Source organism: Hemitrygon akajei, chromosome 10 (genome assembly GCF_048418815.1).
Source record: "Hemitrygon akajei chromosome 10, sHemAka1.3, whole genome shotgun sequence".
NCBI classification, from domain to species: Eukaryota; Metazoa; Chordata; class Chondrichthyes; order Myliobatiformes; family Dasyatidae; genus Hemitrygon; species Hemitrygon akajei.
The window spans coordinates 21,160,983-21,175,937 of NC_133133.1; the positions used below are offsets into that span (position 1 = coordinate 21,160,983).

The following is a 14,955-nucleotide window of genomic DNA, read 5'->3' on the forward strand; positions in this document are numbered from 1 at the left end:
GATACTTGTGGGATTTTTTAATGCATACACATTTTGGAAAATGGGTGCCCACTAAGGAAATACTCCTAATTTGGAGTATCGTGTGCAGTTTTGTTCACCCACCTACAGGAGGGTGGCTAATGTAACCCCACTTCTTAAAAAAGGAGGGAGAGAGAAACCGGGGAATTATAGACCGGTTAGCCTGACATTGGTGGTAGGGAAAATGCTAGAGTCAGTTATCAAAGATGTGATAACAGCACATTTGGAAAGCGGTGAAATCATCGGACAAAGTCAGCATGGATTTGTGAAAGGAAAATCATGTCTGACGAATCTTATAGAAATTTTTGAGGATGTAACTAGTAGAGTGGATAGGGGAGAACCAGTGGATGTGGTATATTTGGATTTTCAAAAGGCTTTTGACAAGGTCCCACACAGGAGATTAGTGTGCAAACTTAAAGCACACGGTATTGGGGGTATGGTATTGATGTGGATAGAGAATTGTTTGGCAGACAGGAAGCAAAGAGTGGGAATAAATGGGACCTTTTCAGAATGGCAGGCAGTGTCTAGTGGGGTACCACAAGGCTCAGAGCTGGGACCCCAGTTGCTTACAATACATATTAATGATTTAGATGAGGGAATTAAATGCAGCATCTCCAAGTTTGCGGATGACACGAAGCTGGGCGGCGGTGTTAGCTGTGAGGAGGATGCTAAGAGGATGCAGGGTGACTTGGATAGGTTAGGTGAGTGGGCAAATTCATGGCAGATGCAATTTAATGTGGATAAATGTGAGGTTATCCACTTTGGTGGCAAGAACACAAAAACAGATTACTATCTGAATGGTGGCCGATTAGGAAAAGGGGAGGTGCAGCGAGACCTGGGTGTCATTGTACACCAATCATTGAAGGTGGGCATGCAGGTACAGCAGGCAGTGAAAAAGACGAATGGTATGTTGGCATTCATAGCAAGAGGATTCAAGTACAGGAGCAGGGAGGTTCTACTGCAGTTGTACAAGGCCTTGGTGAGACCACACCTGGAGTATTGTGTGCAGTTTTGGTCCCCTAATCTGAGGAAAGACATTCTTGCCATAGAGGGAGTACAAAGAAGGTTCACCAGATTGATTCCTGGGATGGCAGGACTTTCATATGAAGAAAGACTGGATCGACTAGGCTTATACTCACTGGAATTTAGAAGATTGAGGGGGGATCTTATTGAAACGTATAAAATTCTAAAGGGATTGGACAGGCTAGATGCAGGAAGATTGTTCCTGATGTTGGAGAAGTCCAGAACGAGAGGTCACAGTTTAAGGATAAAGGGGAAGCCTTTTAGGACCGAGATGAGGAAAAACTTCTTCACACAGAGAGTGGTGTATCTGTGGAATTCTCTGCCACAGGAAACAGTTGAGGCCGGTTCATTGGTTATATTTAAGAGGAAGTTAGATATGGCCCTTGTGGCTAAAGGGATCAGGGGGTATGGAGAGAAAGCAGGTACAGGGTTCTAAGTCGGATGATCAGCCATGATCATACTGAATGGTGGTGCAGGCTCAAAGGGCCGAATGGCCTACTCCTGCACCTATTTTCTATGTTTCTATGTTTCTATGAAAGATATCAATAAGATTGAAAGAATACGGAGAAAATTTACAAAGATCTTGCCAAGTCTTGAGCTGAGTTAAAAGGAAGGGTTGAATAGGTTGAATTGAATTGAATTGAATTTTGGCTTATTGTCATTTAGAAACCACAACTGCAATGCAGTTAAAAAATGAAACAACATTCCTCCAGAATGATATCACAAAAGCACATGACAGAATAGACTACACCAGAAAATCTACATAATGTTTGGCAATCCCCAAATCCAGAGTCCGGAGAGGCTGCTGTGTATTAAATTTGCGCTACCATCTTAGCGCGTTCCCTGGAAAGGAGCTCCAAATCTACCAGACAAAACAAGAATACCCAGACACACCAAGTCAGGAGACCAACTCTACCACCCAACAAACCAAAAACTAAAGCTACAAGACCTACACAAAACCACATAGTTACATATAGTTATAGTTAACATATAGTTACAACAGTGCAGACAATACCATAATTGATAAAAAACAGACCATGGGCACAGTAAAAATAGACCAAAGATGTTAAAAGACTGTAAGTTTGAATGAAACCACCACACAGTTTCCACAAGTCTTCAGGGTCCCAAGCAGGCGGCAGAAGGGAATACCCCCGCTATGGACTTCCATGGCGCGACCGGTCTCAGCCTCACAGACGCAGCACACAATGAAAGCGCTGCCGGACCTAGCCTAGCAGATGCAGCACACAGTGAAAGTGCCCCGACCGCAGCGGACTCCGAGTCCGTTGAACCTCCGAGCCTCCGACCATCCCCTCCGGCACATCCTCTCTGAGCACCATCCCTGCCACCGGCCACTGGCAACACGACCCCGAGGACTGGGGGCCTGTTCTTCCCAGCAGAGACCTGGACGTCACAATAGCAGCCGCAATGAAGAAGGCCTTCCTGGAGATTTCCAGATGTTCCTCCGTGCTCCCACGTCTGTTTTTCATCAGATTAGGATTAGGATTGTTAGGACTTTATTTCCTAGAGTGTAGGAGGATGAAGTAGGATATGATTGGTATACCAAATTGTGAGGGATATAGATAGGATAAGTGGAAATGACATGGTGAGGCTAGAACTAAAGATCATAGGTTAAGGGTGAAAGTTGAAATGTTTAAGGGGAACCTGAGGGGGAACTTACTCACTCAGAGGGTGGTGAGAGCGTGGAATGAGGTGCCAGCAGAAGTGGTGAATGCAGGTTTGATTTCAATGTTTAGGAGAAACTTGGATAGGTACATGGATGGGAGGAGTATGGAGGGCTATGGATAGGACTAGGCAGATTAATAGTTCAGCACAGACTAGATGGGCCGAAAATCCTGTTTCTGTGCGGTAGTTCTCTATGACTCTACGAAAATGTTGGATTAACCAAGACACGGATGAGGTTCTGATAATTTTACGCCGTAAGCCCAGGTCAAGGAATTGGAGGAGCCATGTTACCCCTGCCTTTAGAGTAGCTTCAGTTCTGAGTTTTCTAATGGAACTTGTTGTTGTGTCGGTGTTGAAATTGGAACTGTTGGTGTCTAGCTGTCGTTCCATAAAGTGAAATCAAAATCCAGCAGATTCAATAATAAGAGGTGATCTGCAAAGCTAATTCTCTGCCCAGATGGTGAGTTGTAAATCTGCTCATTTCTTTGCATAATTTGCACGATTTCACTGAGTAACTTAATCTATCTTCAATAGCACTAAATAATGCTTACATTTATTTTATCCCAAAACACTGAGGAGCACAACAATAGTTGGATAAACACCAGAGGTAATTTGGTATTCTGATATTCATCTGGTATAATGATGTTATGACAATCAGTCTCTATCAATTAGTCTACAGCAGGCAGCAGGAAATGCAACGTTTGAGGAAAATCCCTGGAGAAAGAGCACTGGGAGCGTAGATACTACTGATAAAACTATGCATCGCATCATCACATCTCACATTCGTTGTGTACTGTATCTCGAGTCATAGTTTTCTGAAAACATTCATCAAACTTGTATGTAAGTCAGCCAAAACCTGCCTCTCAACTGCCAAGAAGATATTTTCCTTGGTTTACTATTGATTAGAATATGCTTCCACTGAATTAATCCCTCTTCAAGTATAAGCTTTGATCTCTTGTTCAAAATGCTCTGGACAAAGTGCTATCACTCGTCAAAGTTTTCATCTTTCAATCATTTCAGAATTCTCAAAGCTACAATCATACCATTTAAAATTACTTCAACATTATGAACTTGCCTGATGTAAGACCATTAGACATAGGAGCAGAAATAGGCCATTCGGCCCATCGAGTCTGCTTCACTATTGCATTATGATTGATCCCGGATCCCACTCAAACACATTCACCTGCCTTCTCAGCATTTCCCTGATGTGCTGTCTGATCAGGGAACTTCTGTCTTAAATATATACACTGACTTGTTCTCCACCACGGTCTGTGGCAGAGCATTCCACAGATTCACCACGCTTTGGCTAAAATAATTCCTCCTTACCTCTATTCTAAAAGGTCACCCCTCAGTTTTGAGGCTGTTCCCTCTAGTTCTGGATACCCCCACCAGAGGGAACATCCTCTCCACATCTACCTTATCTAGTCCTTTCAACGTTCGGTAGGTTTCAATAAGATTCCCCCCCCCCCCCCAAACTTCTAAATTCCAGTGAATACAGCCCCAAAACTGCCAAATGATCCTCGTATGTTAACCACTTCGTTCCCAGAATCATCCTCATGAACCTCTTCTGGACTCTTTCCAATGAAAACACATCCTTTCTGAGATATGGGGTCCAAAACTGTTAACAATGCTTCAAATGTGGCCTGATTAGTGTCTTATAAAGCTTTAGCATTTTCTCCTTGTTTTTATATTCTATTCCCCTTGAAATAAATGCCAACATTACATTTTCCTTCTTTACCACAGGCTCAACCTGTGCATTATGAAGGAAACAGAATTATGAAGGACCCCATGCACCCCTCATACAATCTCTTCTCCCTCCTGCCGTCTGGGAAAAGGCTCTGAAGCATTTGGGCTCTCACGACCAGACTATGTAACAGTTTCTTCCCCCAAGCTATCAGATTCCTCAATACCCGAAGCCTGGACTGGCACATTGCCCTACTGTCCTGTTTATTATTTATTGTAATTACTGCACTGTTTTTGTGCACTTTATGCAGTCCAGTGTAGGTCTGTAGTCTAGTGTAGCTTTCTCTGTGTTGTTTTATTTTAATTACGTAGTTCAGTCTAGTTTTTTGTACTGTGTCATGTAACACCATGGTCCTGAAAAACGTTGTCTCATTTTTACTATGCACTGTACCGGCAGTTATGGTCGAAATGACAATAAAAGTTGATTTGACTTGACTTGACTTGACCTGTAAATTAACCTTCTGGGAGTCTTGCATGAGGACTCCTACTTCCCTCTGCACCTCTGATGTTTAAATCATCTCCCCATTTAGATATTAGTCTGCACTATTGTTCCTTTTACCAAAATGCATTATCATATATTTCCCATCACTGTATTCAATCTGCCACTTTTTTTGCTCATTTTTCCAATTTGTCCGTCCTGCTGCAATCACATTGCTTCCTCTGCACTATCTACCCCTCCACCTATCTTCATATCATCTGCAAACTTTGCCACAAAGCCATCAATTCCATTATCTAAATCACTGACAAGCAATGTGAAAATTAGCAGTCCCTATACTGACCCCTGAGGAACACCACTAGTCACTGGCAGCTAATCAGAAAAGGCCATATTTATTCCCACTTGCTGCCTCCTGCCTGTCATTCCTCTATCCATGACAGTATCTTTCCTGTAATGCCATAGGATTTTATCTTGTTAAGCAGCCTCATGTGTGGAACCTTATCAAATGCCCTCTGAAAATCCAAATTAATGACATCCACTGCCTCTCCTTTGTCCATCCTGCTCGTTACTTCCTCGAAGAATTCTAAGATTTGTCAAGCAAGATTTCCCTTCACAGAAACCATGCTGATTTTGACATATTTTATCACTAGTCTCGAAACCTCATCCCTAATAATAGACTCCAACACTTTCCCAACCTCTGAGGTTTGGTTAACTGGCCTACAATTTCCTTTCTTTTGCCTTCCTCCCTTCTTAAAGAGTGGAGTGACATTTGCAATCTTCCAGTCCTCCAGGACCATGCCAGAATCAAGTGATTCTTGAAAGATAATACCCAATGAGACCATTGTCTCTTCAGCAACCTCTCTCAGGATTCTAGGATGTAGTCCATCTGGTCCAGATGACTTATCCACTTTAAGTTTGTCTGTACCTTTTCCTTTGTAATAGCAATGGCACTCACTCCTGCTCCCTGAAATTCACAGATCTCTGGCATACAACTAGTGTCTTCCACTAGTAAAGACAGTAAAGACAAAGTAGCTATTAAGTCCATCTGCCAAATTCTTTGCCCCACATTGCTACCTCACCAGCATAATTTTCCAGTGGTCCAATATCAAGTCTCACCTCCATTGCAGCAGCAGGAATTGAGCACCAATCAGTAAGCGATTGTAAAGTAATTGCACGAACCACTGTGCTACTCTGCTGGCTTGGAAAAAACCCTGCAGTAGGTGGTGTACCTTTGTGCCAGATGTCCGTCTTGGTGGTAGAGGCGTCAAGTGTATGAGGTGCTGTCTGAGTGGTCTGGTTCCTCTCCAAGAATCGTCACCTTGTTATGTTGGAGAGGCTTTGGAATTCCTGTGATCCCAAGAGCAATGATGTATGGAGTTTAGCCATCAGTGCTTAACTCCTTGTGGTGTCACCCAAAATGATATGGTCAAGAAGAAGGTTCCAACCAAGACCTCAATGACGGAGCTGGCGGAAGATGATGATGCCGTGCATCGGCAGTGAAGGCGGAGGAAGGCTGCAGCATGTTTGGGTCCCCAGTTGTCTTGCATTCCATGCCACAGGACCCTGGTGGAGATCTGTGAAGGACCACGTGGTGTGTGCCCAAGCATCAGCTTCGCCACGTCAAACAAACTTTTGCACAGAAACTCACCATTGAGGGAATACACTCTACCTTCCCAGATTGTGTGGATCTCCGATCAGGCTCTACAGCTCCACCTGAGGCCCCACCGATAGACAGACCATTAGGAGAATATAAAACTCGATTCTTGTGATCACACGAAAATGAATAGCTTGGTGAATAAACTTTGTAAATGGTACACATTGTAGCCATAGAGTGTCACCAGTAATGGAAATGAGTATTCAGAGATGGGATGCTTTTTCCATGATGTTGTTGAGCTATTTGAGATAAGTTGTCTCTGCATTATCCAGGCAAGTGGGAAGTTTTCAATTCCATCGCATCCTGATTTTGGGAAAAGCCTCAAGGTGTCAGAGAGGAATCAGTCACTGCAGGATAACTAAGTTCCGGCTTCCTCCTATGGGCCTGGTATTTATACAGCTGGTCCATTTAAATTTCCGGTCAATGATAATTTCCAGTTTAATTAAAGTGGGCCCATGACAATGGCAATGCTATTGAATACTTAAGGAATACTTAAAATGGGTAGATAGACTTTACTTTTGAAAGTACAATGTAAATATATATATATATATATATATAGCCCTGAGATTCATATTCTTGTGGACATTCACAGTAAATACTAAGAAATGCAATGGAACCAATGAAAAACTGCACACAGGACGAACAACCAATTTGCAAAAGAAGACAAACTGTGCAAATACAAAAAAGAAATAAACAAAAAAAAACACTCTTGGTCCACAATAGAGACCCAAATCAGAACCTGGTTTATCATCATGCACATATGCCATGAGATTTGTTTTTTTGCGGCAGCAGAACAGTGCAATATAAAAAATTACTACAGGACTGTAAAAATGTCTCAGGCACCCTAGCTAAAATATGACCCTCAGACCTTTGCATAGTACTATGCAATTACAAAAAAAGTGCAATAAAAATGAAATAATGGGGTAATGCTCATGGGTTCATGGGCCATTCTGAAATCTGAGGATGAGTGTATCATTAACTCTGAGTCTTTAGGCTCTGTACCGCCTCCTTGACAATAGCAATGAGAAGAAGGCATATCCTGGATGTTGAGGGCCCTTAAAGATTCATTCTGCCTTCTTGAGATGCTGCATCTTGAAGATGTCCTCAGCAGTAGGAAGGGTTGTGGTGGCGATGGAGGTGACTGAATCTACAACCCTCTGCAGCATCTTACAATCTTGTGCATTGGAGGTTCATGCCAGGCTGTGATGCAACCAGTCAAAATGCTCTGCACTGAACATCTATGGAAATTTACATGAATCTTTGGAGACACACCAAACCTCCTCAAACTCATAGCAAATTAGAGCTGCTGGCATGCTTTCTTTGTGATTTAAACAGGACACATCCTCAGAGGTGTGGACACTGTTCAGCTCTATACCACCGACCCCCTCGTGAGAACTGGTGTGTGTTCTCCTAACTTCCTCTTTCTGAAGTCCACAATCAATTCCTTTCAACGAGTTTGTTGTTGTGATTCCATTCAATGAGCTGATCCATCTCACTTCTATATGCCCTGTTGGTGCAATTTTAGACTAATTTACTGAAGCGATTTTGTTTTTTTTTGAATAGAAGTCTCCCCTCAAACCTCTCCAGATACTAGAGAAACAAAAACAAACAACTATTGCGTTTCTTCTCTCTTCATTTCCACCAGGTAGCTCATAATTTCCTTTGCTTTTTATTTTCTTCATGTTTTTATCCCTTCCTAGACCTACCAATTCTGCGTGAAGCACTTTGTATTTTCTAACAATGAATTTCATCTGATGCTCAGTTTGCCCTAACTTACACTATAGCCATGCCCTGCTGTGCTTTGTGCTCTTTGATCACGGTGTTATGACTGTTATTAGTTGTCGATTGTAAATTTACCCCTTGGGATTGCAACTTTGAACTTCCATTTGATACTGAAGACGTTGAGCTAATGATCGGCTTTCCGGAACCTTCCTGACACCAATCAAGCAGAATGATTGCAACCAGTTTACCGTTTCTCTTCTGGTTCTTTTCAAGAGTGAGGGATCGAGGATCAGCTTTATTCACTCTATTCATTTCTGCATGTCAGCAATTTGCTGTGGTGTGTTGGCTTGACAACGTTCAACGATTGTAAAGAATAAGGAATTATATATAAATAAAGTTAGAGGTCAAAGTACGGATATGAAATAAAATGTACTTAAATACCAGCATTTATTTACAATGTGAACAACATTATAAAAAGAGGTTTGAAGTGTTTATAGTGCAGTGACTAAGGGGGTTGGGGCAGGGCTAGTGAGAATCGTTGAGTAGATTAATAGCCAGGTGAAAGGAACCTTTAAGATGGTCTGAAGTTTTTGTTTTGCTAGTCCTATAATGCTTTTGAGAAGGGAGCTGTTGGAAAAGGCATTTTGGTAGGTGGGTAGTGTCTATGGATCAAACAATTGTTTATATATCATGAAGATATTTGCACAAGTAACCACTTTCTTGACCATTAAATTTCTCTTAAAACAAAGCAAAATGAATTTTGGGTGCAGAATACAAAGCACCAAGGATAAACTTCTAGACATCTCTTTTCATATCATTCCTTATCACGGCATTGTGTCAAAAGCTATCCCCAAAAGCTTTCCCCAAACTATCAGACTCCTCAAAACCCAGAGCCTGGACTCACACCTTACTGCCCTATTGTCCTGTTTATTATTTATTGTAATGCCTGCACTGTTTTGTGCACTTTATACAGTCCTGGGTAGGTCTGTAGTCTAGTGTAGTTTTTTTTTTCTGTGTTGTTGTTTTACGTCATTCAGTGTAGTTTTTGTACTGTGTCATGTAACACCATGGTCCTGAAAAACTGTTGTCTCATTTTTACTATGCACTGTACCAGCAGTTATGGTCAAAATGACAATAAAAAGTGACTTGACTTGAAGCTTTGCTAAATTCAAGGATACACTCAGTGGCCATTTTATTAGGTACACCTCTGCACCTTCTCGTTAATGCAAACATCTAATCGGCCAATCGCGTGACAGCAATTCAATGCATGCTGACATGGTCAAGAGGTTCAGCTGTTGTTCAGGCAAACAACAGAATGAGGAAGGAATGTCATCTAGGTGACTTTGACTGTGGAATGATTGTTGATGCCAGACGGTGTGGTTTGAGAATCTCCTGGGATTTTCATGCACAACAGTCTCTAGAGTTAACAGAGAATGGTGCAGAAAAACAAAAAAAAAACATTCAGTGCGCAGCAGTTCCGTGGGCGGAAGTACCCTGTTAATGAGAGAGGTCAGAGGAGAATGGTTCAAGCTGACAGGAGAGCAACAGTAACTCAAATAACCACGTGTTACAGCAGTGGTGTACTTCTTGAGCAACTCTGAATGCACAAAAAGTCAAACCTTGAATTGGATGGACTACAGCAGCAGAACAGCATGAACATACACCCGGTGGCCACTTTATTAGATACAGGAGGTATATCTCTCGTTGACTTGCCCTGGCAAGACCTTTTGTCCAACCTTACAGAAAACAAGTAACTTGCATTGACAAGACCTCCATCTCAAAACCTAATGTTGTCTAACTTGGATTATTTTTCTATTTCTATCCAGATTCTTCCATTTTATTTTAAAGTAAACATTTTCATAACCTTGCCCACAATAGACATCAAAGTTTGATGGTTTGTGGTTTCCTGCATCTCTTTCCTTTAATACTTTGTTTTCTAAGCAACGGGAATAATATGTGCCTTTCTCCAAATTCAAGGCGCTTCTCCAATATTCAATGTTTTCTGGGAGATTTGTGCCAACATTCTTGTAATTTCCTCCCACATTTCTTTAAGGATTCCCTGGTGCATCTTAGCACCCCAAGATTTACTTACCTTTAATTTTCAGAGCAGTTTGACAATCACGATGGTAGTAATGTGAATGTTGCCACAGCTTGGATTTCAGCAGTGCTAGCAATTCAGAGGCCAGCACTAAAGTCCCAGGGACATGATTTCAAATCCCACCACAGCAGCTGGTAAATTTATACTCAACTAATTTAGTAAAGCTGGTATCAGTCACAGTGACCACAAAAAATGTTTAATGGCTTTGGGCTTATATTCATTAGAGTTTAGAAGAAGGAGGAGATATCTCATTGAAACCAGCTGAATATTGAAAGATGTAGATAGAGTGGTAGGTAGTGGGGTTGAGGTATGTCTCTAACAAAGGAGGTATAAGGTGCTGCAGGTTATCCTTGGCAAGGTGAGGCACCTGCTTAATCTCCCTGCTCAGACATTAGGTGCTGAATGGTTGCATGAGCAGCTGGTTCATAGCGTAACTCCTGGTCATGTGACCACTGATACCAGATAGACAATTTCTGAAGAGTATTGATATCGGCTGGGGTCACCTACCTTGTAAAGACGCTGCCCAGAAGAAGGCATGGCAAACCATTTCTGTAGAAAAAATTTGCCAAAAACAATTGTAGTCTTTGGACCATGATTGACTACATCTTTCTACATGGCACATAATGATGCAGATGCATAGATAGATAGATAGATAGATAGATAGATACTTTATTCATCCCCATGGGGAAATTCAACATTTTTTCCAATGTCCCATACACTTGTTGTAGCAAAACTAATTACATACAATACTTAACTCAGTAAAAATATGATATGCATCTAAATCACTCTCTCAAAAAGCATTTAATAATAGCTTTTAAAAAGTTCTTAAGTAGTTTACTTAAATACATTAAATACAATCAACCCCGGCACTTTAACATATCTTACTCCTGGCAGTTGAATTGTAAAGCCTAATGGCATTGGGGAGTATTGACCTCTTCATCCTGTCTGAGGAGCATTGCATCAATAGCAACCTGTCGCTGAAACTGCTTCTCTGTCTCTGGATGGTGCTATGTAGAGGATGTTCAGGGTTTTCCATAATTGACCGTAGCCTACTCAGCGCCCTTTGCTCAGCTACCAGAGTGGATGTGGAGAGGATGTTTATTATAGTGGGAGAGTCTAGGGCCAGAGAACTGCCTCAGAATACAAAGACATCCCTTTAGAACAGAGATGATTTTTCTTTTTAGCCAGAGATTGGTAAACCTGCGGAAATCCTTGCCACAGGCACCCTGTGAAGGCAAAGTCATTGGGTATATTTAAAGTGGAGGCTGATAGGCTCTTGATTAGTAAGGACATCAGTGGTTACAGGGAGAAGACAGGAAAATGGTGTTGAGAGGGATAATAGATCAGCGAAGATGGAATGTGGGAGCAGGCTCGATGGTCCAAATGGCCTAATTCTGCTCCTATGTCTTAAGGTCTAAAACTACTAGATTATCATAAAAATATTCCAGAATCAGAAACCTACTGGGTGTACCTGATGACCTATGTGATTTGGTACCTCCAACAACATAATTTGTTCTTCACAATCCCCAGCATTACCGAGTACCCACTTAGTCATACCTAGCAGTTAGAGAAATTGAAGAAGATGGCTCTCCACCACATTCTCAATAGTGTCTATAAAGCTGCTGCCTCACAGTGCCAGAGATCAGGGTTCAATATGACTTCTGGTGCTGTCTGTGGGAAGTTTGCACCTTATATAGATTACCTTCCACATTCATGTTCAAGTTTATTGTCATAGGCATGTGTATCCAGAGTATAAGTGCCATGAAAATTTGTTTTTGCTGCAACAGCACAGTAGATTATGTAGATGGCTGGCGTGGTAGCATAGAGGTTAGCACAATCGCTTTACAGTGGCAGCTATCAGCGATCAGGGTTCAATTCCCGCTGATGTCTGCTTGTCACTGAGAGAGTTTCCTCTAGGTTCTCTGCTTTCCTCCCACATTCCAAAGATGGACAGTTTCAGGTTTGAAGGTTGTGAGCATGCTATGTTGGTGTTGGAAGTGTTCCGATATTTGCTCCCAGCAAAATCCTTTGTCTGTGATGGTTGTTGAAGCAAAAAGACACATTTCACTGTATGTTTCAATGTACATTTGATAAATGAAGCTAATTTAATCTTTAATCTGCAGAAGTGAAAGTAACCACATTAGTGCAAGTTGAAAGAAATATAGTCTGAGGTAGAATTAGGGTTTTGTAAATTTGTGGGTTGGTAGCTTAATTAGCCAATTTCAATTTTCCCTTTTGTGAAGGGAAGTGGTAAAATCTGAGAGGAATTCAAAGTCAAATTAAATTTATTATCAAAGTACATATGTCACCATATACAAGCCTGAAATTAGTTTTCTTGTGGGTATTCACAGCAAGTACAAAAAAACACAATAAAATCAATGAAGACGGATAATCAACCAATGTGCGAAAGACATCTAATTGTGCAAATTTAAATAAATAAATAACATTGAGGACATGGATTGTAGAGTCCTTGAAAGTGAGTCCATAGTATGTGGACTATGGATTCATTAGTAAGGATTCCATCAGCCTTGTTCCCTGCTTGCCTCAACACCCCATGAACATATTCTACAGGAGCCATCTGCTTTCTGGGTAGAGTTCTGCATTTGGCTTGCTTTTAAGAAGGATAAAGCTGTGTGGGTTGTGTAAGCCTGCCCCCTCCCTCATTAACAGGTTTTATCTGAAATCCAGGCTGCAAAAGAAAACCAATGGAATCAAGGAAAGACCACAGGTAACAAGACAGACAAACAAGCAATGTGCAAAAGACAACAAACAGTACAAATACAAAAAAAAATAATAAAAAATAAATAAGCAGTACATTTCAAGAAAATGAGATGAAGAGTCATTGAATAATACAGAATGGAAACAAGCCCTTCAGCCCAATTCGTCTGTGCTGATGAAAATCTCCATCTAAGTTAGAGCCATTTGCCCACATTTGGCTCATGCTCCTCTAAACCTTACTACCCTTTCAACTTTCCAGTTGACATTTAAATATTATTATTGTACCTGTTCGACCACTTCCATATAGACATCACTCTTGGTGTAAGAAGCATCCTCAGCTTCTTTTTATATCCTTCCCCTCTCATCTTGACTCAATGTAGCTTTTGATTTCCTTTCTCTGAGGAAAAAGACTGACCGTTCACACTATCTATGCCTCTCACGGTTTTATACACCTCTACAAGGAGTTGAACGGAATGTGTGAGATGAGGTTAAAGGGAAGTTTTTGGAGGAAATAGGATTACACTGTAAACCGACATAGCCCGATGGACTAAACAGACTCCTGCATTTTCGTCAAGACAGCAATGGTGGAAGTATATATGCCAGTTGTGGCAAATGGTTAAAAATAAAATTTACTTCTGCAAGGTCATGGAACTGATGTTTTATTCCAGAGGCAGTTGTCTGTTTCAGGATCAGTGTGCAACAGGGTGATGGTTACTGAGGCAGCTCATTCTGCTCTTCTTGGGCCTTTTGAAGTAGGTGGGAATTTCAGACTGCAGCAGTGAGAGATTGAAGGTATCGTTGAACACTCCTGCCAGTTGTTTGGCACAGGTTCAAAGTTCAAAGTACATATATGTCACCGTGTACAACGCCGAGATTCATTTTCTTGTGGGTGTATGGAGTAACTATAAGAAACACAATTGAATCATTAAAAGACCACACTCAACAGGACAGACAACAACCAATGTGCAAAAAAAACCCAACACACTGTGCAAATACAAAATGAAAGAGAATCATAATAATAATAATTAATAAGCAATAAATATCAAGAACATGAGGTGAAGACTCTTTTTTTTAAAAATTTATGGAACGCTTCACGAATTTGCGTGTCATCCTTGCGCAGGGGCCATGCTAATCTTCTCTGTATCGTTCCAATTTTAGTATATGTGCTGCCGAAGCGAGCACAGTGAAGACTCTTGAAAGTCAATCCATGGGTTGTGGGAACAGTTCAGTGATGGGGTGTGAAGTTGAGTGAAGATATCTCCTCTAGTTCAAGAGCCTGATGGTTGAGGGATAATAACTATTCCTAAACCTGGTGATGCAGATCTTGAGTTTTCTGTACCCTACTATCCACACCATCAGGGCCTGATGCCTTGTGAGGGTTCACCTCTTGAAAGATGTTCTGATGTCTGAGACAGATATGTCAGGGTCAACAGATACTCCAGAGGTTTTCACAGGTATAGTTTTATTCTCCCTTTCAAAGCATGCATAAAAGCCATTAAGCTTGACTAGGAAGAAGCATCACAGCCATTCATGATGTTAGGTTTTGCTTGGGAGGAAGTAGTGGCCTTCAAACCCTGCCAGAGCCGATGTGCATCTGATTCCATCTCTAACTTCAATCAGAATTGCTTTGTCGCTCTTAAAATAGCTTCCGTAGGTCGTATAGTCCTGGAATGTCTTGAATTCCTCAGATCTAGTGCTCAACAGACTACAGTTATCTTGGTTCATTCATGACTTTTTGTTTGTGTGTGTCTGGTATTTTCTTGAAGGCACACTGTCATCCATACATCAGAAGAATCCCTGAACATTGTCCTGACTACTGACTCGAAGTAGTCCTATAAGCACTCCACCATCTCTCTTGTC

General features: G+C 41.4%; 1 non-coding gene across 1 annotated transcript; it reads right to left on the reverse strand.

Annotated features, from left to right (window-relative positions):
* Window positions 1–14,170: 14,170 nt before the first annotated feature.
* LOC140735041 (U6 spliceosomal RNA) lies at window positions 14,171–14,277 on the reverse strand. The gene has a single exon (XR_012100662.1). It is a non-coding gene; the product is annotated as a U6 spliceosomal RNA (small nuclear RNA).
* Window positions 14,278–14,955: the final 678 nt, after the last annotated feature.